Source organism: Macrobrachium rosenbergii, chromosome 2 (genome assembly GCF_040412425.1).
Source record: "Macrobrachium rosenbergii isolate ZJJX-2024 chromosome 2, ASM4041242v1, whole genome shotgun sequence".
Classification (NCBI taxonomy): Eukaryota; Metazoa; Arthropoda; class Malacostraca; order Decapoda; family Palaemonidae; genus Macrobrachium; species Macrobrachium rosenbergii.
The window spans coordinates 46829467-46846845 of record NC_089742.1 but is presented as its reverse complement, the minus strand read 5'-3'; the positions used below and the strand labels follow the sequence as shown (position 1 = coordinate 46846845).

The 17379-nt window shown below is 36.0% G+C and overlaps 1 long non-coding RNA gene across 1 annotated transcript; it reads right to left on the bottom strand.

Annotated features, from left to right (window-relative positions):
- Nucleotides 1–51: 51 nt before the first annotated feature.
- On the bottom strand, nucleotides 52–10601 carry LOC136846287 (uncharacterized). The gene is made up of 2 exons (XR_010855354.1): nucleotides 10450–10601; nucleotides 52–2490 (listed from the first exon to the last, which is right to left on the bottom strand). It is a non-coding gene; the product is annotated as an uncharacterized lncRNA (long non-coding RNA).
- Nucleotides 10602–17379: the final 6778 nt, after the last annotated feature.

Sequence of the window (17379 nt, the reverse complement as noted above, 5' to 3'; positions counted from 1 at the left end):
ATAAAACACTGTTGTCCTACATAATTTAAGGAAAATTGAAAAGGAGGGAGATATAATTAAAATTTGATTTACTGCAGTTATAAATAAATATACATTACTACTATATATAGTATACACTTCTATTTTTTCTCCTTTGAACAATGTTTATCAACTTTACACAACTGGACTATCTGAAGAAAGTTGACAGCCTTTTGAAGAGATTCCTTCATTTTTTTTTGCTCTACATGTGTGAACAGACCTGGTTACTTTTAACTAATCTAGTAAATGTGATCACTGGATATCAGTAAATGTGTGTACTTTACCCAGCAAAGTTCTCTCACCTTCAAAGACTCACTTGTGGCTAGCATTTTGGATGTGAAGTGCAGTACTTGAAAAAGTCGTCTAAAGCACATGATGACACGTATATGCTGTAACTGGGTAAAACAAACAGATTTGTAACATCACTGAATCAATTACGCTGTGCTGTATTAATAAACATTAACTACAAGGTAACTTCACAAAGTACTACAAATAACAGGGGAAAAAAATCCACAATATTAATGCACCAATCATAGATTTATCTATATTTCAGTGCTATTGCAGGTTTTTTTTCCCAGTTATTTACAGTACAAAGTTACTTTGTAGTTGAATTAATACAGCACAGTGTAGTTGATTCCGTAAATGTTACAAACCTGTTCATTTTATCCAGTTACAACATATGTTGTGCTTTAGACAACTTTTTCAAGTACTGCACTGCACTTCACATCCAAAATGCTAGCCACAAGTGAGTCTTTGAAGGTGAGAGAACATTGCTGGGTAAAGTACACACATTTACTGATATCACTAAATTAATTTTAGTGCAAGTTTTATCTTCCGTCACTATAGAGCAAAAAAAAAATGGAATGAAATACTAAAAATTATCCAAGCTCGGTGTAAAAAACAAGCATTTCCATGAAAAGAAAAATTTTTGGCAATTAGAATTAAGGCAGTTAGTTTTGAACTCAAGTTTATATTAAATGAACTCCAAAATTCTGAACTAGAGTTACTCCAAAATTTATATTAAATACTGAAGTCTACAAAGATTGTAATGCATGTTATCAAATAAAAAAATGTAGAATTATAATTGCCTATCAAGTTATCAAATGAAAAAATGTGAATCATGTCTTTCAAATTATATCACAGTATCGATATACATTCCATTGCCATACTAAAGACTGGTCTAGAAAACAATATTTCACAGCTGACTGAGAATTAGCTTTCATTTACAAGTAATAGGTACTATATTGTTTGATCTCAATTACATCACATTTAATGATACTAATTCATCATACATGTAATTAGTTTGAAAGTAAATACAGTATCTATTTATCTGGGTCATCAACATCATTATTATTCACCCCACAAACAACTTCATTTCTGCCTAACAACTACCGCATCGAGATCTAGAGCCCTTCATGTCTACATATAAAATTACCTCACCATTATATACAAAAGTTCAAATAGATGTCAAACTGTTTGCATTTCTTGAATTATTTCATTCACCTGCCTTAACTTTATTCATCTGGATTCTGTAAGTACTGGCCCAAGTTGATTGGAACTCTTGTCTAAATTCAAAAGGCTTAATTTTACCCTTGTTTAGATATGAGCAATATTCTGTCAAGGCACATACTCGAAGTAACAAATCTCTAGTTTTACTGCCGATTCTGTCATTTACATTATTAATGCTAAAGAAACATTTACTACTGTCAAGACTGATCTGAAAATCTCTTAGACACATGGTAAAGTAACCTGTTGTTCTTCTCAAGTGAACATTCACAACTAGTACTGCTTGTACTATGAAATCAAGGTGGAATGTCACTCTAATCACTGATCCTAGTAAAGGTGCAGACAAAGTTGCATGGAGAGAACTTTTATGTTGCAGATGAGTCAAATAATATACTGTAATTACTTTTGAACATTTATGATGTACAAGTACAGTTAAATGTGATTTTTTAAATCAAACACTGCATTCAAGTACTTGTAAAAGTAAAATTCAACAACAGTGACATCAGTTTCTAAAACCATAATCTGATGTGCCATTAGAATGCATGCCGGCACATCATTTGACATGAGATCTTGTCACACACATGATGCATATCTTCATGCATTTTTATCTCCAAAAGAAACAATATTCAAATACGCAACTTATGTAATCTACTCAAATGCTGTAATATTCAATAAAACTTCTACTTTTCTCAGTAAGCAAGATCACATTTTAAACTATCATCTTACGGTACATACTACACTTCACACAGCATTCTGGAGTCTACCTCAGGAAATGGGTTTTCAAATTCTTGAGTAAATTTTACATATAAATCAACTGTCAGATCTTTGGGAGTGCCCAACAAAAATCATAACCAGCTCTTGTACTTTCAATGGAGTTCTAGGCTTCTGATAAGTCTCCCAGGGCGAGTCGTAACATGCCAGTACAAAAACAGCTCTTTCCTCTCCTCTGGTTCACTATTTCCGTGCCTGAAAATACATAGTCGTTAAGATCCTATATAACATTTGGCAATACAGTACACTGTATTTTCAATATTACCTTGCATTACTTTTAATTAAATATACAGTATACTGATAATATACACTGACCATTAACCATTTACCATAATCATGACCAAACGTGGCACTTTGTCAGTTTAAGAAACAACATTCATGAAATGGTAAAGCAATTATTAACCTTTCTTGTACATTTTTTATAGGTACATAATACAGTACAGGAAACTGTACAGGACAAATATGAATAACATATCTTCCAAAGTGTTCAGGATCCTCAGAAAGTCAAAAGACAAAACTGAAAGGGGCCGCAAAAAGCATAGAAACATTAAATGTAATCGATGGCCACTAAGAGACAACTGATAAAATGCACAAAGCAAAACAAAATTACAAGCAACCAGCCAATTTTTTTTATTATTAAATAAACCAACAGCCATTAGTATACAAATTCAAATGACCAATAAAATTTCCTTGAAGTCTTTACCTTGCCCTACCTAGAAACCATTGCTGAAGCAAACATGTATACAAACAAGTGCTGCCTCACGAACATCTGGTGTCACCCAGATAAGCTCCTTTGATATTTTGTCATCAAAGCTTCATCAGAAGTGGAAGCACTAAGGTTACAATTTAACTAAAATCCAATATTGATAAATTCAAGTAAATTCTATACTGACATCAATTCTCATAAGTGAGAGAGCTACTACATATTTAAACAACCATTTTCCAGCATAAACACAACTGTACACCCACTACAAAAACTATCTTGCAAACAATATAGTACCCACTCTTAGCCGTTAAATTACATTCTTCCTGGTACTCGAGAAAAGAGTAATGCATGGGTTAATAGTATTAGCTAACGTAAGGAAATCTACATGAAGCATATGCTAAGAGTAAACCTTTCATACAAAATTATACTGAGGGATCAAAAGCCATTTGAGAAATATTCTGACTGGCCGGACTTTAAATACCCATGAAGCTGCAGATACAAATACAATGCTTCTTACATAGAAGATAGAATATAGGATTTAGGCCACTGGCCAAGTGCTGGGACCTATGAGGTTATTCAGCACTTAAATGGAAACTGACAGTAGAGAGGATTGAAAAGTGTAACAAGAGGAAAACCGCGATGCTCAAATCTGAGGCGACATGATTCTTTTCGTATCGTCCAAAATCTAACTCAACGTAACATTGCCAAGTGGTGTTAAACTTTATTTCCAATGTCATATATGTCGACAAGCTTGCGAATTCACAGCTAGCATTATTTTCCCTATGGTTATATAAATATGATCCCTTTTATGCATTGGTATAATTCGTAACCTGTATGATTTGAACTGATATTTTTTTTACATCTTTTACTCCAAAGCACGGTGTGATAAGGTTAGTGTTGCTGTCAATGGCAGCACGCTTAACATGCTCCTCAGGCTGGTCAACGTAACTAATCTCTGCACAACAGTCACGATAACATTTTCAAAATAGGAATATGAATTACAACAAGTTTTCTTTGAATGTTGAAGTTTTAGGCTGTGTTCCAGATACCAGTATGTTGCAAAATGATTTATAGGCCTAAAAAATAAGCTAAGCCTTCTGAAATGTAATCTCTGTTACTCAAGAATTACTTTGTAGAGATTCCCTGTTCTTTGAAAAGTAAATGATGATGATCTTAATTATATGTAGAAGATGGCTGTTACTCAAAATATCTACAGTATTAATATCAAGGCCTATGGAACACTTGTTTTTTAACTGGCTTAAAATAGATTTTCTTACAAGTCCTTCTGCTCACTTTTGGTGTATAATTTATTCATTCATAATGTAACTTGAAATGCAAGAATGTGCAGATAACTTCATATGCTTTCTAGCCAGAAATTGTTAATATAGAGATGTGGAAGTTAAGTAAAGAACTAACACATCTATGCCTAGGAACAAAATCTTGGCTCTAACTAAAGAATTGCATAGGTGAATACCTGCTAGTACAGTTAGCCATAATTTCTGAAATGGTTGAGAAATATAACTGAAATCATATTTTTTATGAAAATCCAAATATTTCTCTAACAAATGTAAAATAATTGGTTTCAAGATAATTTCATTTTCGCTTCTCATTGTACACCTGTTACACAGGTGGTTCATGTTGCATCACCACTAATGCTCCACTCACCCATTGATATCAGTGGATGCATTCAATTTTTATTTATTTACATTTTTTCAGCGTTGAGGTGTAAAAAATCAAACAAGGCTACAGTATTTCAAATTTTATGGTTACATTAGAAGCAATATTATTGTTATGACCAATTTTTTTGTTTTATTTAACATTTGAACTGAGGTTTGATGATGACTGTTTTTGTCAAATGCATCAGCAGTGAGTGAACGAAGGTTTGAAAATGTTTCGTAACTGTTTTTCCGAAATTTGACTGCAAGCGATATTTTCTTACAGTTTTGAAATATATGACAGATTTCACTCTTATGACACATATTATGGCCTTATTTTATGCAATAATCGTGTTTTTGCATTGAAACAGAAAAATATGGAGCATGGAAATACAAAAATATGGAGCAGTTATTGAATTTTGAACAAAATCCTATGCAATCATGTCGTATCACTCAAGAGCATAGCTATACTACGAAATGACAAATTTTTAATTGATTAGTATTTTTCATAGCTAACAAAACTACGGTCTTAACATAAGGATAAATCTTCTAGCAGCTGAAAACCCGTAAAAAACATATAAAATTGTAGAACAAGTCATTAGCGGGAACGGGGTTTAGCCAATCAGATGATAAAAAATGGAAGAAAAAGAATATGAAAAGAGGTATACAGTAAAAGGACTGAAAGGGGTTGCAGCTAGGGGCCAAAGGGACGTTGCAAAGAACCTCGAGGAATGACTGCAGTGCACCACATGAGGTATACTGATGGCACTAACCCCCTACAAGGGACACACAGGAAGGGCTTTGACTCAAACTAATATTTGTAATTTCATACATTAAACCAAAGCCTGACACCCTTGAGACACACTAACCAGCTACAGCACATGAAAATACAAGAGGTTATAACTACAATACTACAATAACAACAGAGTCTGACCTATATGAAATTTAAAATTCCAACATGTTCCTAAGACATTAAACTAGGTAAGTACTGTCGTCATTACAAGTGGGTGGAATGAAAGTTTACACAATTCGATTAAGAATCAATTTCAAAAACAGTAAATGTTTCCAGCACAATAACTACAACACCAACTGAATACATTTGGTACCTACTCACACACACACACACACACACACACACACACACACATACACTAGGATTCAGGGATACCATTTTTCATAATGTTCTTGTGTTAAAGCAGGATAAACTGAAAGCACTCAAGCCTAAGTTCAAGATACTTTGGTTCAAGTAAAAACTGAAATAATGAAGGCTATCACTAGTAGCAAATTCTTTGAACTCCAAATTGCTGGCTACAGATTAATTATAAACCTGCTGCAAATTAAGAATAGTAACAGCACACAGATTAGAAACACTCCAAGTATGCTTAACCAATCACTGCATGAAATTGTACAACAAATCTTCATCACAGATCATGTTCCACAACCTTGAAACACCACTTTCATCAATCATTTATTTGTGGAGAATGATGCAAAACACAGCAAGTTGCTAAATTCAAATCCCACAGATCAACATGGCCTGTCTGCTCTTGAGCGAATATCCTCCAATTTTGTCCAGCTAATTGAGGAACCCATGCATATTTCTGGTACACCTCCTATTCAGAGATGTTCCAGCTATTATCAAGTCCAAGGTCTGAATATATAGGCACTTCTAATCATTGCGCCACTGAGGTGGACATATCTGTCAATCAGCATATTCTAATGCCGCCATTGGAAAAACAGTCTCGCTGAAAGCTAGAGCCAATTGGGATCCCACTGCTGAAGCCTGTCAGGCACTTGATATTTCAGATGCCATATCAGACCCTGATCACGAGAAGTTAAACAAAATGCTGATGGCTATTTTAATAAGGTATATCCCTAGAAAAGTCATCAAATTCAGGAAAATGACCAGCCATGGTTTGATGATACACTTAGACAGGCTTACCATGACGTACCAAATTCAACACGTAGAAATGAAATCGTTCAAATGAAAATTACACCATTTTTGCTGAGTTTCGCAGTGCTGCAAATAAAACTTATCATACAGCCGTGAGAAATTACAATAATTCCTTAAAGAGGAAACCTGAAGGAATTTCTAAGCCTCATATATGGTGGACCAAACTGGGCATCATTTGTCTTTGGGTCAGGTTCATTTTCCATTCCACCATACTGTCAGATGATGGTAGATTGGTTACTGGCCATAGGGAAAAGTCTGAACTGCTTCAGAGAGCTTTTGAAGACAAGCAATCAGCTGAGGATGTCCCTCTCCCTGATACTTATCATCCTGAACCTATTCTTACAAAATTTACATTTCATTCTAGGGATGTTCAAGAAAATTCTGGGTAATCTTGACAGCTGGGATGGAGATGTCCTGATGGTTTCTTCCCTTTGTTTTTGTAAAAAAATTTCTACTGTTGTCTCCCAAGATTAGTACATTTTATACATCTCATGTGGACATAGTATCTTTGAGGATGAGCGCAGGCTTAGTAATACAATGCCCGTTCCAAAGAATGGCATATCTGCAGACTGCAGTAACTACAGGCCAAATTCTGTTCTTGCTGTGCTCGCCCAAGTTGTTGAAAAGCTTAGTTGTAAGCCACTATACAAGTATGTGGAATCTACAGATTGTCTACAGATTGTCTACAGATTGTCAACTGATAGTCAATATAAAATATGAGGCAGTTAGGTACCTGCAACCCTCTTTTAGACTTAAAATGCCATTTGTAAGAGAACCTTGATAGGGGTTTTGAGTGACGAGCAAATTCAGAGAGACTTTAGTGCTGCTTTTGATTTAGTAAACCACTAAGCACTTATTTATAGACTTCAGAATCTTGGAGTGGGTGGTATGTTGTAGGATTACTTCAAGATTTCCTTACAGGTAGGCAGCAGCAAATTGCTGTTGATGGGATCTTTAGCAAACCAAGACGCTAATGAAAGATCTAATGAAAAATTCAAATGAAAGTTTCAGCAACTACTGCACGAAAATTAGGTATTGTCCATAAGGACTTATATTTATAACCGTGATAAAATCAATGCACTCTGTTTTAGTGGTTTCTCCTTCCTAAAATTAGCAGTTATGACTCGGACCATCGACGAATGGTCTTTGGCTTGTCGCTTTTTCATAAGCTGTCTTTTAACAAGAGATCTTTCACATTCACAATTGATCCCCGATCCCATTTTCCTGCTGAGAACAACCAGATTCGCTGAACAGCAGCACCAATATGCAGTAAAAGCCGCTGTCAAACTTCTCAGTTCTAGAGGTCCTTTACTCCTAACACCTTTGGACTGTGGAACAGCCTCCCAGAGGATGTCGCGCACAATTGGAACTTCCAAAGATCAAGTTTAGATGCAATGCATCACTACCCTAATACAATTCAACTTGTATTTTAATGTGACTTTCACTTTTATTTATTAATTTGTTAATTTATCTGTTTTTCTGCTGCTCTTTCTGTATTTCCCATTACCTTCTGTTCCATCTTTGGAAGCTTCAAATTCAAGTCAATGGCCACTGTGAGCATGGTCCATATGAATAGGGTTCATCATCTGAATAACAACAACAGTCAAGGAAGTTATGCTACTTTTACACTTACGAGTCCAATTCCACTCACCCCCATTCTCAAATGTGTCTTTGCAAGACTAGCTGTTAGAGAGAGAGAGAGAGAGAGAGAGAGAGAGAGAGAGAGAGAGAGAGAGAGAGAGAGAGAGAGAGAGAGAGAGAGAGAGAGAGAGAGACCTTCAAAACTTGATCTGACAAAAAAACTTTCAATGAGAAAACCACCAGAAAAATAAACAGAAGACTAATGATGACTTAAGCTATGGAAGGTACTGTCTTGGCAAATTCCAAAATCACACCTACACCACGTGCATACCCTTTTGTGAAAATTGGAGACCTTACCAAAATATGATACAGGGATACATGTTGCCCCAATCTGTCACATCTAAAAATGTCTCTACACCACCAGGTCCTGCCTTGAAAACAAACAAATGGCATGGGGTGGTTTCTTATTTTCACAAAATTACACTTTCAGAAAGAGAATCACAACAGCCTGCGGTCTTTCAAGTACTAGTTCACTCAGCAGTGATGACAGTCGATCGTAAATTCCACAAAAGCCTACAAAAGGTCTTTAGGGCTACGTATATACAAGGTCTAAAAGTCTTGTGGCATTTCTGGAATTGATGACAACCAGCCTGGTCTCTTAGCACCTATTATGTATGGAATCCTACTCTTGCTTCATAGAAAAGAGCACCATGAGAAAATCTCACATGACCTTTCCTGTGAAAAACTGTAACCAATATCTTCAAGATATGTTTGCCTTTCTATTAGTAGAATGGAATGGAATATAGAATTTATGCCAAAGGCCTAGCACTGGGACTTGTGAGGTCATTCAGCACTGAAAGGGAAACTGAGAATAGGAAGATTTGAAAGTTGTAACAAGGAAAACCTCACAGTTGCACTATGAAACAATTGTTAGGAGAGGGTGGATAGTAAGATGGGAGACAGAGAATATGAATGGAGGTACAGTAAAAGGAATGAAAGGCTTGCAGCTAAGGGCTGAAGGGTTGCTGCAAAGAAATCTTATGTAATGTCTAAAGTGCACCTCATGAGGTGCACTGACGGCACTAATCCCCTACAGAGTTCTTCTAGTAGAAACTCATCAAATTCATCTGCTGGCTTCACAATAAGAATTTACAACTGATGAAGGGGGAATGGCACAAAGGTACATCAATGTCACGTTGAATACATGAAGCAAAGCCCAGAAAATAACAAACAAGTGTGTAAATGACTTGAATAAAATAAAACTTGATGAGAGAAGTCATTAAGTATCCAATCCTAGAAAAGGGATAACCAGAATGTGATGGTGACCACACCACGTGTTGCTAGCAATTGATAAAAACTATCCCCTAGTCAGTTCCAAATACAGAAGATATCCCCAAAATAATCTACCCTTCAGGAATAGAGACCATTTCTAAAATTCAAGAGAGCCAATTGGTTTTACAAATGCTCTACATCAAACTGATTGCAACTTCTGACTGAATATGGTACCTGCTCATTGGTAACAAGCAATATATACCTACACCTCCGAAGGATTTGAACATCTGAAGTTTCTTAAAAATCTAAGGAAAAAGTCCAGCATCCACCAGAAATAGTTTAGAATACCTGCTCAATTTTCCTTAGGAACAAGTTCAAAGCAAAAGACTGAGAACGATCCAGTCAAAATCCTCCTTGCACATTTTAGAGACAATTTTTGATGGCTAAAGATGCTTAAGTGTTTCATAAGCTGAAACGTATAGGGTAAGTTACGGGGCAAAACCCCAAGCACTGAAACTCCGACAATTATTCAAACCAAAATCCCTTACAGCAGCAGTTGTATCCAAATTCACTACCCCAGGGTCAAATGTACTCTGCATAAAGCCTGTGCATCACTTACATTCTTCTTCCTAGAAAGCACAACCCCATATACCAGGACTTCAGGCAGACATTTATAAAAAAGAAAAACTTTCCCTGACTCTAAGTAGTGTATAGTGCTAAGTTCTATCTTTGTGTGGTTTGAGCAAACCTCAGTATGAGCCTAGCCACAGCTGACAACTTGGTTTTGTATTTTGGATGCACCATTTATCATTTTCCCCATCTCTTACAGCCCTTAGGCATTTATGGGTCCAAATAACTCCTTTCAAAACTGACCACTACTGCACACCAAAAATGCACAATGGACTTCTATACAGTAATTCTCAGCATTATAATCAAGAACCAGTACTTAATGGGAAAAGCACATCATCTACTAAGAAAAGCGGCATTACCTTAAGCATATACTTGAAACAAGTCTTCATTTGTTGGTTCTTCTTTGACACCACAGCAGCCAAAAGCTGCTCTGATTTCATGAATCTGAATTGTTGAGGATTAAATCATCTTCACATGGTTCAAATGGACAATCAGCAAGACACCCTTTTCCTGGAACAAAGAAATTGATATTAGCACTAAAAATTATGAATGGCTAATTCTGGGCTACCAATCTTCACTTTAAAATTATCAAAAACTTTTAACAAGCGATTTTTGTTCTACAGAATGAGTTTATCAGCATTCAATTTCCTGTGCATAATTATACATTAAAACTGCCAACCCAGAACCAGAAATTCAAGTGCTGTAGGCATTACCTACGGCACTTGAATTTCTGGCTCCTGGTTGTTAGTTTTAATGTGTAATTACTGCACAGGTAATGAAATACTTTATAAACTCATTCTGTCAAATGAAAATTTTACATACTGTACTGTACTTAAAAAATTCAGTTTCAGATCCTATCCCTATGGACTATGACTATCCATAGTAATACAGTATGATTAAATAATTGTAATTAGACTTCTTATTCTTAGTGAAACTACTCACCTCCAATGGAAGAGGGATGTCTTGTGCCCTTTCATAACCACAAACTTTTTCAATTTTATAAAACAGTTTTACTTTGCACAATCTTCTTATACTATTGAGCACTGCAAGTAAGTAATGTGAGCAGCATTCATATTTCACCACATAAAATCGAGTGTTAGAAACATCATGGTTAGGCCTTTTTTTTTTGGAACTCAAAATGCAAAGAACACTAAATGTCCAACCAAAAAATTAACATTTATCACAAGTGCCTGCCCTCTTACAGCCTACAAAACTACACAAAATTCTACAGCACAACATACTTTTACCTTTTTCAACTCAAGTACAACCAAAGGTTCCATATTCAGTAGTAAACATCCCATACATCAAACTGGGAATTTGATGATTGACTATCAATGGTGGATTTCAAATGCATTCCTATTAATTCATTTAAAATATTAATGATCACCAATTTCCTGTAATCTTAGCCTGTAGTTAGTGCTTTATGAGTCACATAAGTCAATGGCTGCCCTAATATCTCAACCGACCTTGTGCGCCTCATCACTCTTATCAAGAGCACTCTGCAAGATGGTAGATATTGACTGGAAAGCATCACTAGTACCAAGACCTTTACAAAACCCAAAATGTAATGCTGGTGGTAGGTTATTATCTACTGAGACATTTAAGAGAGCAGTTTCTCAAAAACCTTAGATAAAAAATAGCTAACTGAAATCGGTTCATATTCTGAGGGGGTATGATATTGGACTAAGTCCCATAGGTAATGCAGCAAAGTTTCCCTTCTTTCAGGCATAAGGAAAACTTGCATGTCCAACTAACTTTCAGAAAATAGTAACCTTGGGAGCAATGACATAAGCAGTCTTTAAAGAGTAAGGGAAAGATCCTCTTGGGATCTATGCACCTGCAACTGTCAAGTTACAGGTACACAGACCTGGAGCTGAAAGCAACTAAACAATTTAAGCTCTGGAAAGCACACTCAGGCAACACCAAGGCTTCATCATATGGTCTGCTTAAAAAGACTTGAAACGAAGGCTCTGCTTTGTGTTTAGGACAATATAAATTAGTCTCATCTGCTCCCAGGAAGGGAAACATGCTACAATCGAAGTTCAAAGAGTGATATCTTAAGGGTAGACCACTATTTATTGTTACCACCACTGGAGAACAAGAACTTCACACCCTCATTTCAAGTTCTCTCAGCTTCCTCACTGACAACTTGAATTTGACTTCTAAGCTCGATGAAATTATGGCCGAAAAAGTCTGATCAAATGTTCCTCTATAAATGATAAGCTGCTTATTTTTCATGGTAGGCAAGCTCACATGCAGCATCAAATCATGGCTTCTCTTCAATGCGAAACCCGAGGCTTTAGAGAGAATTCCTCAATAATAGTGATAAGATCATAATTTAAACAATATATAAGTCAATATATATGTCAATATTGCTCTAAATACGCTCCACACGATCTTAGTAGGCTAAACCATCCCATTGGCCTGGGTTTCAAGTATACCTTTCTTGAAAAACCTAACACCACGAACTACTTGATCCATCTCCACATTAACCTTAAACTATGACAGATAAGCCCACCAGCGAACCTAATCCACAAGGCATTATTCCTGTAACATCTGCAAATACATGGTCAAGATGGCTGCCAGACTGGTTTAGCTTAATTCAGCAACACCATTATTATCAATTATCAGTGGCAATAAGTGAGCTCAACAATTCAGTGTGATGAGTCTTCTTTACTAGGCTGGGGGTAAGCAACTTAAATTATGACTGAGGTACCAATTCTAAGCCGGCTGTCCGCGGTGAGCTAGACTATGGCAATTGATGTTTTCCTATGTAATTTTACTTGATTTACAAGAATTTAAAGTAATATTTTGTCGGCCAGCTGTAACTAAACTGTAATTGACCTTTGAAGACTACACTACCGACAGGGTAGATCTAAGCCGGCATTCTGGAGCGAGCCCCCCACCCCCCTCCATAGCTAATACAGCAAAATTGTAACCAGTAAAGACCTCTAAAAATACCAACCTAACATACCATAGGGGTGTTTACTGGTTACAATTTTGCTGTATTAGCTATGGAGGGGGTTGGTGGGCTCCCCGCAGAATGACTGCTTAGACCTACCCGTTAGGTAATTCCAGTCGTAGTAGTCTTCAAAGGTCAATTACAGTTTGAGACCCCAGCCCGGCCGACAAAATATTACTTTAAATTCTTGTAAAGCAAGTAAAATAACATAGAAAACATCAAATATAGTCTAGCTCACCACGATTAAAATCTTTCTAGAATTACCATGACTGAAACTGATCTCAAGCTAAGCTTGAAAACCACGCCCTAATAACTGACAAGGGGGCACCCCTATTCCCCACCTAGCATTGCATAAAGCAGATTCCTTGAGGTTAGGAAGAATAACCTGTCTCAATCTTCAAATTTCAGTTACAAAGGCATTTATTACTGGAAGAGTTTATGGCCTTTCCAAATGTATGTTTCAAGTTTAAAGTTTGCATACAAAATTAATGAAGTTAGTGCCCTCATCAAGGGCTGTTTATGCACAAGGCAACCGTTAATGAACACAGTATATGTCGAAAAGTGGGGGGAGTCGGGTAACAACCATATATTCCAGCAAAAAAAGTTGATCTAGCTTTAATTAATTGTAAAGGCAAGGTGATTCATATTTCACAGCAGAAAAAAACTTGCATAACTTGAATGTGTCTGCAGATGGCATATGTGCTTTAAAGTCCTGTTATCAAACACCAAAGAAAATGGAATGGAACACCTCCCCCCCCAAAAAAAAAATTGAAATGCAAGTCACCTGCACCCTATCTCCCTTTAACAATGCCAAAATTACCATTATTAAATCATTTCTGATATCAAATTTATGTTAGAAGCAACTGAAAGTTCTGTATCTGTACAATATTACCAATGTTTTATTCCTTACAGCCCTAGCACTCATATGTTGTGGTTGTGGCATTATATTCCATTGCAATTTTGATACGAATTATTTACTGGTGTACGCAAATTTTCTCAGCCAAACCTAAGAATCTGTGGACAATCAAATGTCATGAAGTTTTTTGTCATATACTAAAGGGGGCTGTAGTGGGTTAATTTCTTACAATGTCTAAATCACATTAAAATCCATACTACAGCTACAACATTCACCAGTTTTACCACGATCAGCCTGATTATAAATATTCCAGATTTTCCCTTGCCCTACTGGTTAACCAAGCCTTTTGAATGGAAATAAGAAAATTCATCAGAATAAAAGTCTGAAGAACCATACTTCTTTCCCCGAGTCATTTCACTGGTTTTGGAAAACTTATCAAAATCTATGCATTACACATAGCCTACCCCTAAGTACTGTACATCTTTATCTTTCATATATTTGAAGACTTTTGCCGAGACCAAGACAACTAGGCGATGTCTTTAAGGAACACTCATGTGTGTTCCAAGCCATCCTGTATCCTAATTGAAACCTAGACCTAAGGTAACTAGCTTCGAGCACACCTAACTGATACAAGAAGCCCATTTAGGCTACTAGGCTACCTATTATTTTGTTCTTATACTATGTAACATAAGTGGGTTAAACTGAAGACTTATTTCAACCCTCTCGTTCGGAACTACCAGTTGACACGTAAAATGGGTACTGTGTTTAGAACCAGCCCCTTGGGGATGAATGTAAAAAAGTCAGATCTTACAGAAGTCCTTCTGTGACTTTTCTACAGTTTTTTGGTTGCTAATTGTGGATTTACCATTAATTTTTGTCGCAGACAAAACCTGTAACAAACCCCTGAAAAACAAAGGGTTTCCGTGCAACAACTTGTTAAAGTAGGGGTTCCCAGGCCAGTACTAAACACAGCGAAGGGACATTTCAGGAACAACAAACAAATGCACGCCAGTATCAAAAGCCCTAATTACCCAGAAGTCAGTAAATGTCAACCAGACAAGTAAATAAAAAGGCAGTAAATATTCAGTTGGCAACTGGTGGTCTTTAGTTTGAGTTCAGGTCACTTCGGCCATAAGTCATTTAGGCCACAAGCATGTTCACGTGCAAAATGGGCACCGTGTTTAGTACCAGACCCTTGTCAACGTACAGTACGTAAAACAATGTTGGTAAATATAATAAATATAAAGGTGAATACCATATACAAAAAGTCTTATGTTTTGGATGTTATGGCCTTTATAGTTTTACCCATAAATGAATAGAAAAAGGTCAATTTTAACTTGAACTGTAACCACTCTCACAGGCTGTGCGCCATGTTTGCCATCAGGCCCCTGGGAATAAACATTTAAAATTTAAAAAATGGCAAATATCTTGAAAATAGTATATTGGCAAAGGACTTAAAATTTTCCTATCAAGCATATTATGGAGGAGCACAGCATAAAAAACCCAATATATTAAAGTTGTGGTATCAAAGTAAAATAATAACCCCCAATCTCCCACTGGGAAGGCCCCACTGGGCTGTTGGGCTTATGCATAATGGGGAACTGAGCTGGACCTAATTTGATGTATAAAATTAAAAGGAAAATCGACATTTAACCAATAGACGTTCGTTAATTGATACACCAGTCCAATTTATTACCCATTATTCTTCTAATAAACCATCCACAAGAAAACCAAAATGTTACACCACCTCGTGACTTACCTATGTATATAATCAATTCTCACTAAGATATTCGAACAATACCGCGACATCACAAGGGAAGGCCTGAAGAAACTTCTTGTCAAAGTCCAAGGACCATGAAGCACCAAGGACCAGCCACTCACCAGATTCCTTGAAGAAAAATTGCGTACACAGTTCATTAATGATTATTATTATCATCACATCATACTTTGACCAAATTAAGGATCACAATGGTTCATAAAACGTTGGATGAACGGACACATTAACAAAAGTAAAACAGATTATATTTAGGGAGAGTGAAAAGAGAAATTAACAAAAATACAAAGTGCAAAATTTATTTATAAACAATAATGTTCAATTAGTTGTGTATTTAAATTTCATTTTTTATATATCTGTGTTCATCTTAGATCATTTTAATTAATATAAGTCCATGGTTCCATGTGTAATTGTGCTTTCGGTGGTAATGTACGTATTGTAGGCGTTAATTTACTATTTTGTTTTTTAACTTCTTCAGTGAACAATTTAGTAAACTATTTTATTAAGATTTACAGAAACCTGTTGTTGTGAGTACACAGTTCTGCGTAGGAATTTCTGAGGTGACGCTGTCTTGTTTTCTATAAATTAGGCGTTTAATCATCACTTTTTAGATGTTTATTAGTTAGTTACATTGGAAACAGGAAAACATCGCCTAAGCCCTTAGAAATATAAGATTCCCTAAGAAATATTCAGTTACAGAAAATGTGGAAATTCTTGTACAGATCTATGTACTTACAACATTAGATTTCTGAATCGTCTTTAAAAATGTAAATTAGCATCTACAGAAGTATACACCAAAAGCATGATTACGCTATGAAGTATGAACTTATAATAATTAACGGGCTAAGATGAACGCAGATATTAAAAAAAGGATGTTTAAATTGACAGCAACCAGACTATGTAGTCAGTTGCCCTGGAAACATTTGTTCAAACACCGTTATGACGCGGAATTACAAGCTATTCATATAAAACCATAAACAGTCAGTACCAAGTAAATGATGCCCAACATGGCAACATACAGGCCTCTAAAAAATAAACAATGATGATGATAATGCCGATGATGATGGAATTCGGTCATTTCAGCAAGATCATAGTCACCACCCTTCCATTAAAACGCGTCGACTCACTTCTTTATAAAATTTATTCTGAATATCCGATTTTAATTGATGAATAAGTGCGTTTGCTGTCAATAGAAAGTATGACATTAATGTAAAAGAAGTAAAACACGACAAAACAAAACCTTATACGATCAGATGAGAAGCCTACCGCAAGTGAAATGAAAAAAAAAAAAATAAACACAAACATAGATCAGACCCTGCGTTTTTAGATACATCTCAATACCAAACGGACTGACAACGTTTACCCGACATTTCGGAAGAAAAACTCCAAAATACAGGACGCAAAGAGATAAATATATAGACATTTTTCATAGGGAAATGTGGCAAAGAGAGACAATTTAATTAAGAGTGAAAAAGGAATGTTGCAGAAATAAGAAACTACGAAGACCTCTATGTGGTGGATGACACCCCGCATTCATGCAAGAAGAAGAAGAATCCCCAGCACTCCATCAGCTGTTCTGTCAATTTTCCCTTCTTCAACGAAATAAAACGCCTATTACAAATATCTTTGTCATAAATTACGTAATATTTAAAGCTCTGACGTGTATTTTAAGCTTTCTCCCTCACTTTCTCCTCTCT